Consider the following 7,412-nt stretch of genomic DNA (forward strand, 5'->3'; position numbering starts at 1 on the left):
ATCACAGTTGAGGCCACGTTTAGCCTTTGACAACCCGGATTCTGTCTCTTTGTAGCATCACAAAATCTATTATATGTTTATAAAAATGGGGAAAATAAAATAGCAATATTTTACAGCTTTATTTTTACGCTGAATCGTCTTGGTGTGCACATATATTAAATGATCATGTTACTTCCTCTGCAATACCAGCAGTTCAAAAATAACAACTGTCCTGAATCAGTATTTAGTGGACATTTACAAGTTATTATTCTGGGGCACCCGTGCATCTTCCATCCCACCTGTGACTGCGCCCAGTTCATCCAACCAATGCTAAGAGATCTCAACGGACTGACAAGTTTTGCAGGAAAGCTGCTGACATTCTCACCGAATTGTATTAGATCTCAGGGGGAGGGGGGCAACCAACCAGGGTGCATTGCTCAGGATTCACTCATCGTATCACCGAGAGGCCACAGGGGAATACACCCACACCATAGTTACCGAGGCTTACACGTTGTCCCTCAGACACACGGGAGGCAGGACGAGCAACACGCCGCTCTCACACACAGCTTAGCTCCCTCCGCCCCTCTACCTTTTCTCTCTTTCTCTTTGCACTTGCTGTTGTTCTGTTGGTGTGTCGCACCACATGAGCATGTTTCTATCAACATTTAAAGCACCATTGTCAATTCAGTAGTCAAGAAATCACCGATACGACACGTGTCATTGGCATTTATTCACTTGTTTTATGGCCTATACAGTTCCAACGGGAGACAAGGAGTAGTGGATAAGCCCGATGACCCACTTCAACTAACGCATTCAAATCCTTTATTTTAGTGGTTTCCACAGAGAGAGCCACCACACAAAACTCCATGTGAATGTGAAAAAGACTGTCAAGTCGATCAGGGTTCCCGGCGAAATCCACCTCTCCGATCATCCTGCATCTGGATGTGGTTTACAGCGTGCTCCTCCACCTTCAGTCTGAGCTCTCAGTGCCCTTCTGCACAATTGGAAGCTTCTAAAAAGCAGCGCATGGAGCCCGACACGGCTGTCTCCAAATGACCGATGGCATGGAGGCGGCGCAGTGCGACGTTGATGTGCCTCCTGAAGGGTGGGCTCGCTTGGCTCTGTGGCCCCTCGAGGGGGACAGACAGGAAAATATTTCTCCCGTCAGTCACCAGGCTGTCATAATTGCCAGGTGAAAAAGTAGGGCTTCAGCAGGACTTTTATAATGACTACAGGGGGGACACAGGTTGTTCACCAAGCATTCTGGTCCTCATTAGGAGGAAAAAGGCCCCTCGCATATTTGCGGAGCAAAAACGAGGCTATTAGTTTTGGCCAACTGTCAGCCTGTCATCACTAGACATTTTTTAATTGCTGATGTTGAATTAAAACAAAAGTTGCTTCCACAACTCTTGGAAAAGTATCTGCCCTTCATGTACATTTAGATAGAGCATTCATTAAGACACGCTATGTCTGCATTGTAATCAAGTGTTCATGACTTTTAAAGGCCCAGAAAATAAAATAAATAAATATGACCAAATATGTTCAAATTCAAAGTTTAAAACCAACATATATGGGTCTTACTTATTAAGACTTAAATACTACAAATAGGTAATTTTCTTGTTTGCTACATCAGAGACTGTATGGGATGACAGTGATGACCTCAAGACAATTCAGATTAAAATGTTGCTCATCCAGATTCGTGCAAATTACTGAAAATTGTGGGACCAAATCACATATGAAAAGAAGCTGATTCACAAAACTTGTTTAGAGCAGTAAAATGTTCATAACAGACATGAATATTTATCAGGCACAATTATTTTCGTTGTCAAATCAAGCTATTTCAAAATGATGAGATAGCATTCATGTGTGGTAGTCACAGAGACAATACGCCATGTCACTAGAATAATCAGGCACGGGGAAGTGTATAGAAACACATTTCCCATTGTGCTCCACACACACGTCTTTGCCACTAAATGACAGCTAAATGAAAGAAAGAGGTTAAGGTCCAGGCCCGTTCTTGTCACGCACCGGGAGGTAGCAGATGTGTAACACTTCGCACTGAATTGGAATATGCAGATTACTTCTTATCTAATATCGGCTGAATTTGGAAGAGCTTTAAACTTTACTTCTTCTTTGCGCGTTATCCCGAGAAAAACAACAAAATACCGTCTGGCATCAGAGCTATGGACCCGTGTGGTGTACGTCGTTGGCTCCTCTCTGACAAACTTTCTTTAGTTGCTGATCAGAAATACTAACCCACTTCATAAAAATAGCCCGGGCAAAACCTGATGGGCGGGTGGGGGGGGGGGGGGGGGGTGCGATTGATTTATTAATCTAATCAGACCAATGTAGGACACCAGATGCATTTGTCATCCTCTCCGAATCAGCTCAGATAGCTCTTGAGGTCATCCTCAGAGAAGATCAGCCAATCACTTGAGACAATCTTCTGTAATTTTCCATTTTCCTTTATAATCTCCACAATCAGAGGCAGAGCAGGGACACCGCCTCAGCTGAAGATGATGCTTTGATGGATCCGTCCTTCTATTTCCCCCCCGCCGCAAGTGCCTAACTTCCGCCCTAAAATTTCTCCCTAATCTTATTTTCAAGCTACAATATTGATTTTAGACGAGCAATCTTCTCTTCCCTGAAACACATGCACTACAGGTCTCTCTCCATTGGGTTCAAACGGGAGGACGCCGAAGCGGTAACAGACTCTCCGCCGAGCTCGGGCCCCGTGCGGGGGATGAGAGGAGCGGCATCTCTAAACCCCGCGATTCCACGGGGGGGCACAGCAACTGGGTCAAAACACGGGGCCTCCAAAGGGACATATGAGATTGTCAGCATCTTGTGGTAATCAAAGGACAGTGCAGCAGTCTGTGAGCAACTGTGAAAGAAGCAGAGCGAATGGCAAAGTAGCATCCGCACAATAATATCGGATGATATGTGGACACAATAAATTGATAGGTTCACTTAAAAAGTGTTGTTTCGGTGTGGGCTGCTGTCTTTTTTTTTCACAGCTGAAGTGAAGACCGTATTAGTTGTTGCTATGTTCAAAAATAGCATCCAAACAGGAGCGTTTGGTGGAACAGCTACTGGAGATCGATGATTGATTGCTACACAATTACTGCTGAAAGCAACAAGGCTCCTCCGCTTAATCACTGCTTTCGATGCTAAAAGGAGATTATCACATAGAAGAACCTTGTTAAAGGCACTTTCTTGCCCGTGAATCAATAAAAATGACACGAGAAACTGCAAGCGCACATCAGAAATGTCTTAGGTTGAATCCTTAGGCTGGCGCGCGCGCATTTAAAATCAGGTACACTACGCTATTGTTTGAGTGAGCGTGTGGGTGTACGCCTCCTGTGGCAGTGCACCTGACCCCAACTGAGATACAGACCACAAACTATGTCTAATTAAAGCTGCTACACAATGCAGGCGGCGCTCTGGAACTTTAGGTACCCTGAACAATTAAGTGCAGGATTTCTTCCCTTGTCTCAAGTGAGAAAAAGCAAATCCAGAGGGTTTGATAATCCTGTCTGCCTTTACACAGTGGATGCAGCTAGATGATGAAACTCGCTACGTCGGGCATGGGGGGGGCGGGGGTGGGGGTGGAGGGGGGGGTAATAGGAATGGGATCGAAAATGCACAGCATGGGATTTGAAGTTGAGTCACAAAGGCTTTGTTGTTATGATGGTGTAATGGAAACAGGTCACATAAGGAGAGAGGTTATGGTCCAGCTGCCGTGGCCTGAATACGAGCCCTGTGTGAGCGTTGGTTTGGGCGGTATAACAGTAGGGTGTTCTTATATCTGCTCCCAATCATTCATACATCCGGTTTACTTACTGATGAAAAAAGAACATCCATTTCTTTCAACTTTCAACAAAGCGAAATGTCTTCCATGTACATATAAACTGTCACCCATAGGCTAATGTTTCTACTGAGTTACTGGCATTCACATGAACACGGCACAAATCAAAGGCATCATCTCATTACAAATGGCTTTAAGACTTAAGTTATGACCACTTTGCAAATGGCCTCCGAGGTAGCTCAGTTGGACTCAAATCCCGATCATGCTTTTACATTTTTGACTGAGTGAAGAATGTAATTCCATCATCGCTATTTCTGTTGGAGTCCGGCTCTGCTGCAGTGAACCAGCGACACTTTGCAGTTAATTATGAAGACTAACTGAGAAAATGATGATATATGACTATCTTTTATGCATAAGGATTATGCAAAAACCTGATTGAACGTTTTGGAGAAGAACAACAGAAAAATGGTTCTTTATCTCAGGAGACCTGAGGTTTTTGTTCAAAGATTAAAGACCGAGGCAGAGCCCATGCTTCATATTTGTCTGGAGAACGATACTCTGTGGTGAGAGGCTCTGAACTACAGTCGAGAGCCACAGTGAGCCACAGATACCCACAGATAAGGCCTCCATTAGGGCTGTTATTTCAAAGAACCGTACCCCTTAATGGGCTCCCCTGGCCCAGCCACAGACCCACTATCTTATCCTCGCAGGCCCTGTTAACCAGCCTGGGTTTACAGGTGTGGGACTGAGACCACAGTTGGGCCCCACAGGGCCCCTGCTGAGAGTGTGGTGAGGCGCTGATGTGCTGGCAGCTCCACAACAACTATTAATACTTTTGTAATGGCTAGCGTGCAGAGGTATGCAAATATATTTTTAAAGCCTGAGGGGAAATGAACAGAAGCAATATGGATGCAGTTAAGTTTAGAGTCAATCATTTCATTACTGTACACTATACAACTTGTGTAATACCATAAGATAACAATGATAACTATACAATACTGTAATGTTAAAATAATTAGGTGATTTAATATCAATGTAGTTTGACATTTTAGGATATATGCATTGCTTTTTTAAAGGTGCAAGAAGAAGCGGAATGAATGAAGAATGTACCGTTTCCCACAAAATGTGTTAATCATAGATCTTAAGATGTGCCGGCCTGTATGCTAAGCTAAGCTAACGAGTAATGGCTCCTAGCTTCACGGCGTGCAAGTGATGTGATTCACCACTGAACTCTGGACAAGAAAACGTATTTCCCCAAATGTCAAACTGTTTAACTCTCTTTTTTTTTAAACTCTTCATCCGCTGATAATGGCGACCGCCTTTGCGACAAAGAGGAAGGTGGGGATTTACCACCTTTCAAAGCCTGCTGGTACGCAGACGTACAGGGGGTCATAAAAGCTTCAAGAACAAGGTTCATCAAACAGCGGATGTGTCAGCGTGTAATATCTTTGCTTGACACTGAAACGAATGCTGAATCCATATGTTCGGACAAAGCTTAGGTGCAAGCAGGTAAAATCACTTTGCAACCAGTACATTGACATATTACATTCCAGAGCAACACCATGCACTTTAGGGTAATGAAAAACAATAAACGTGTGCGCCTGTATATGAAAGGCTTGATTGAATTCGAGCCTGACTGCCGAGCAGGATCCAGTAGTCAAGCCGCATTGGTGGCTTAGCGGCTCCCTCGTGCGCGCTCGCCTGCAGAGGATTGGCTCCGTGGGGCTGCTGATGATTCTCAAAACACACGGCAATTTTAAAATCCAAGGTAAGCGCTGGTTTTTATTACCACGATTCCAAATGAAACAATACATTACCTCGGGATCTTTGTACCACTCTGTGTCTCGTTCAGGACTGTTCAGGTTTTACAGCATCTTAGAAAAATAACTGGTTCTGTATGTACAACAACAATGGTGATAGAAACGTTAACAGCATTATGTACAATAACAGTGGCTGCCTGATCAATAATTTAGGGAAAAGTCACATTTTGCATGTGTGATGGACGATGCTTTGATATATAATGACTTCAAAGTTTGATCAAGCATTATGAGAATGACAATGACTTATTCATGATATGACAATTCAACATCCAATGCAGTTTTTTTTTTACTCAAGATGAAAAAAATGCATTATTCTTCTTTATTAACATCAAAATAAATCAAACATTTTCTATCAACCAATGAACCAAATACAAACCGACTTTCTAAAGGCACACTTAAACTATTCTGTTCTAAGATATTGTCATTTTGCAAGATATCGTTAGCGGGAATCAGAAACTTTAGCAATGCTAACACGGCGCAGATTGGATATCCCGGAACACAGTCATCACTTTGGGGAAAACTCTTACATGCATTTAACATTTCATCTAATCATAGAAAAGGCTTGCTTCTTTCACTCAAAATAGTTCTACCCAAATGTCTTTACGTGACCTTCCTCCCTCTTTCACACAGTAATTCCTGTTTCACTGACCTGGGAGGATTTTATAGCTGCACTCGATGGTTCGAAATCAGGTTAATATTTTTGACATGATTTAAGAATCCACCTTAACAACTAGAGCCCGACCAATAAATCATCTGACATTAGCTTGTCACAGATATTTGACCTGCCAATAGGAAAACTGCGGTACAGATGTGCCAAAGATATGTTTGAGGTACTTTAGGAGTTAAGGCCGTGGCCGTTTGGGGTTTTTTGTTCAAGGCGGAACGATCGCTTGGTGTGATGCTGTTTGCAGCGCTTTCGAGAGCCCCTCGTTGCAGAAAAGAACTGCAATCCATGAGCTGTGGGTCTGTAAATCACTTGTTTATTCAGTTTATTAGTGTTGATTTTTGTCGCCTGTCCAAATTGTTCCAACGTCAACACTTTGGTCCAGCAACACACCCGGCAAGTTGTGAGTAGACCGGATGGACGGTTCTCCACATATGCAGCATTGGACACACAAACACACATATAATCAGATAATCATTCATTCATGGTTGAATTTGTGTGTCATTGAAGTGGGTCCTCCAATGGAACAATGAAAAGGACACCAAAATGCCTGGATGGTCGAATTTAAGGACACCCGATAAAACATGTGTTAAGTCATTATGCATTCGGTTTTAACATACACTAATTATTTGTGTACTTACTTGGTATGTAAAAACCTAAAAATGGGTCCTGCAGATGGCTTAAATTCAGGTTGATAGTAAACATTATGTGAGCTTGTAAGTAAGCAGCACATCACAGATACTGACAGCCCCTCGCCGCCTCCACACCTTCTGTGGAAGCCTCCCACCCAGAGGCTCCACCAATATCTCCAGCTACGTGTTAAATCCTCTTTAAAAAAAAAATGGAAAAATATACAGAATGTCTCCAAATAGCCTCGTAGACTCACAGTTTCTTGCACCAAATTTGAGGGCATAACATTTCAGTTGGACTTTGAAACCAAATATCAATTCACATACAGTACGGTTATCACAAAATCCAGTGTTACTCGGGCTCCATTAACAACGTCGCCTCATGTCATGTGAAGGTAACTCAGACGCTGATATGGAGACAGGGATGAGCCGCCTCGCGTTGAGGTCATACCAATAGCCGCCGCCGGCACGAGGAAGGTCACTTACAGCGCAGGCCGTCGCCGCGGCAATAT

Source organism: Pungitius pungitius, chromosome 10 (genome assembly GCF_949316345.1).
Source record: "Pungitius pungitius chromosome 10, fPunPun2.1, whole genome shotgun sequence".
Lineage (NCBI taxonomy): Eukaryota > Metazoa > Chordata > Actinopteri > Perciformes > Gasterosteidae > Pungitius > Pungitius pungitius.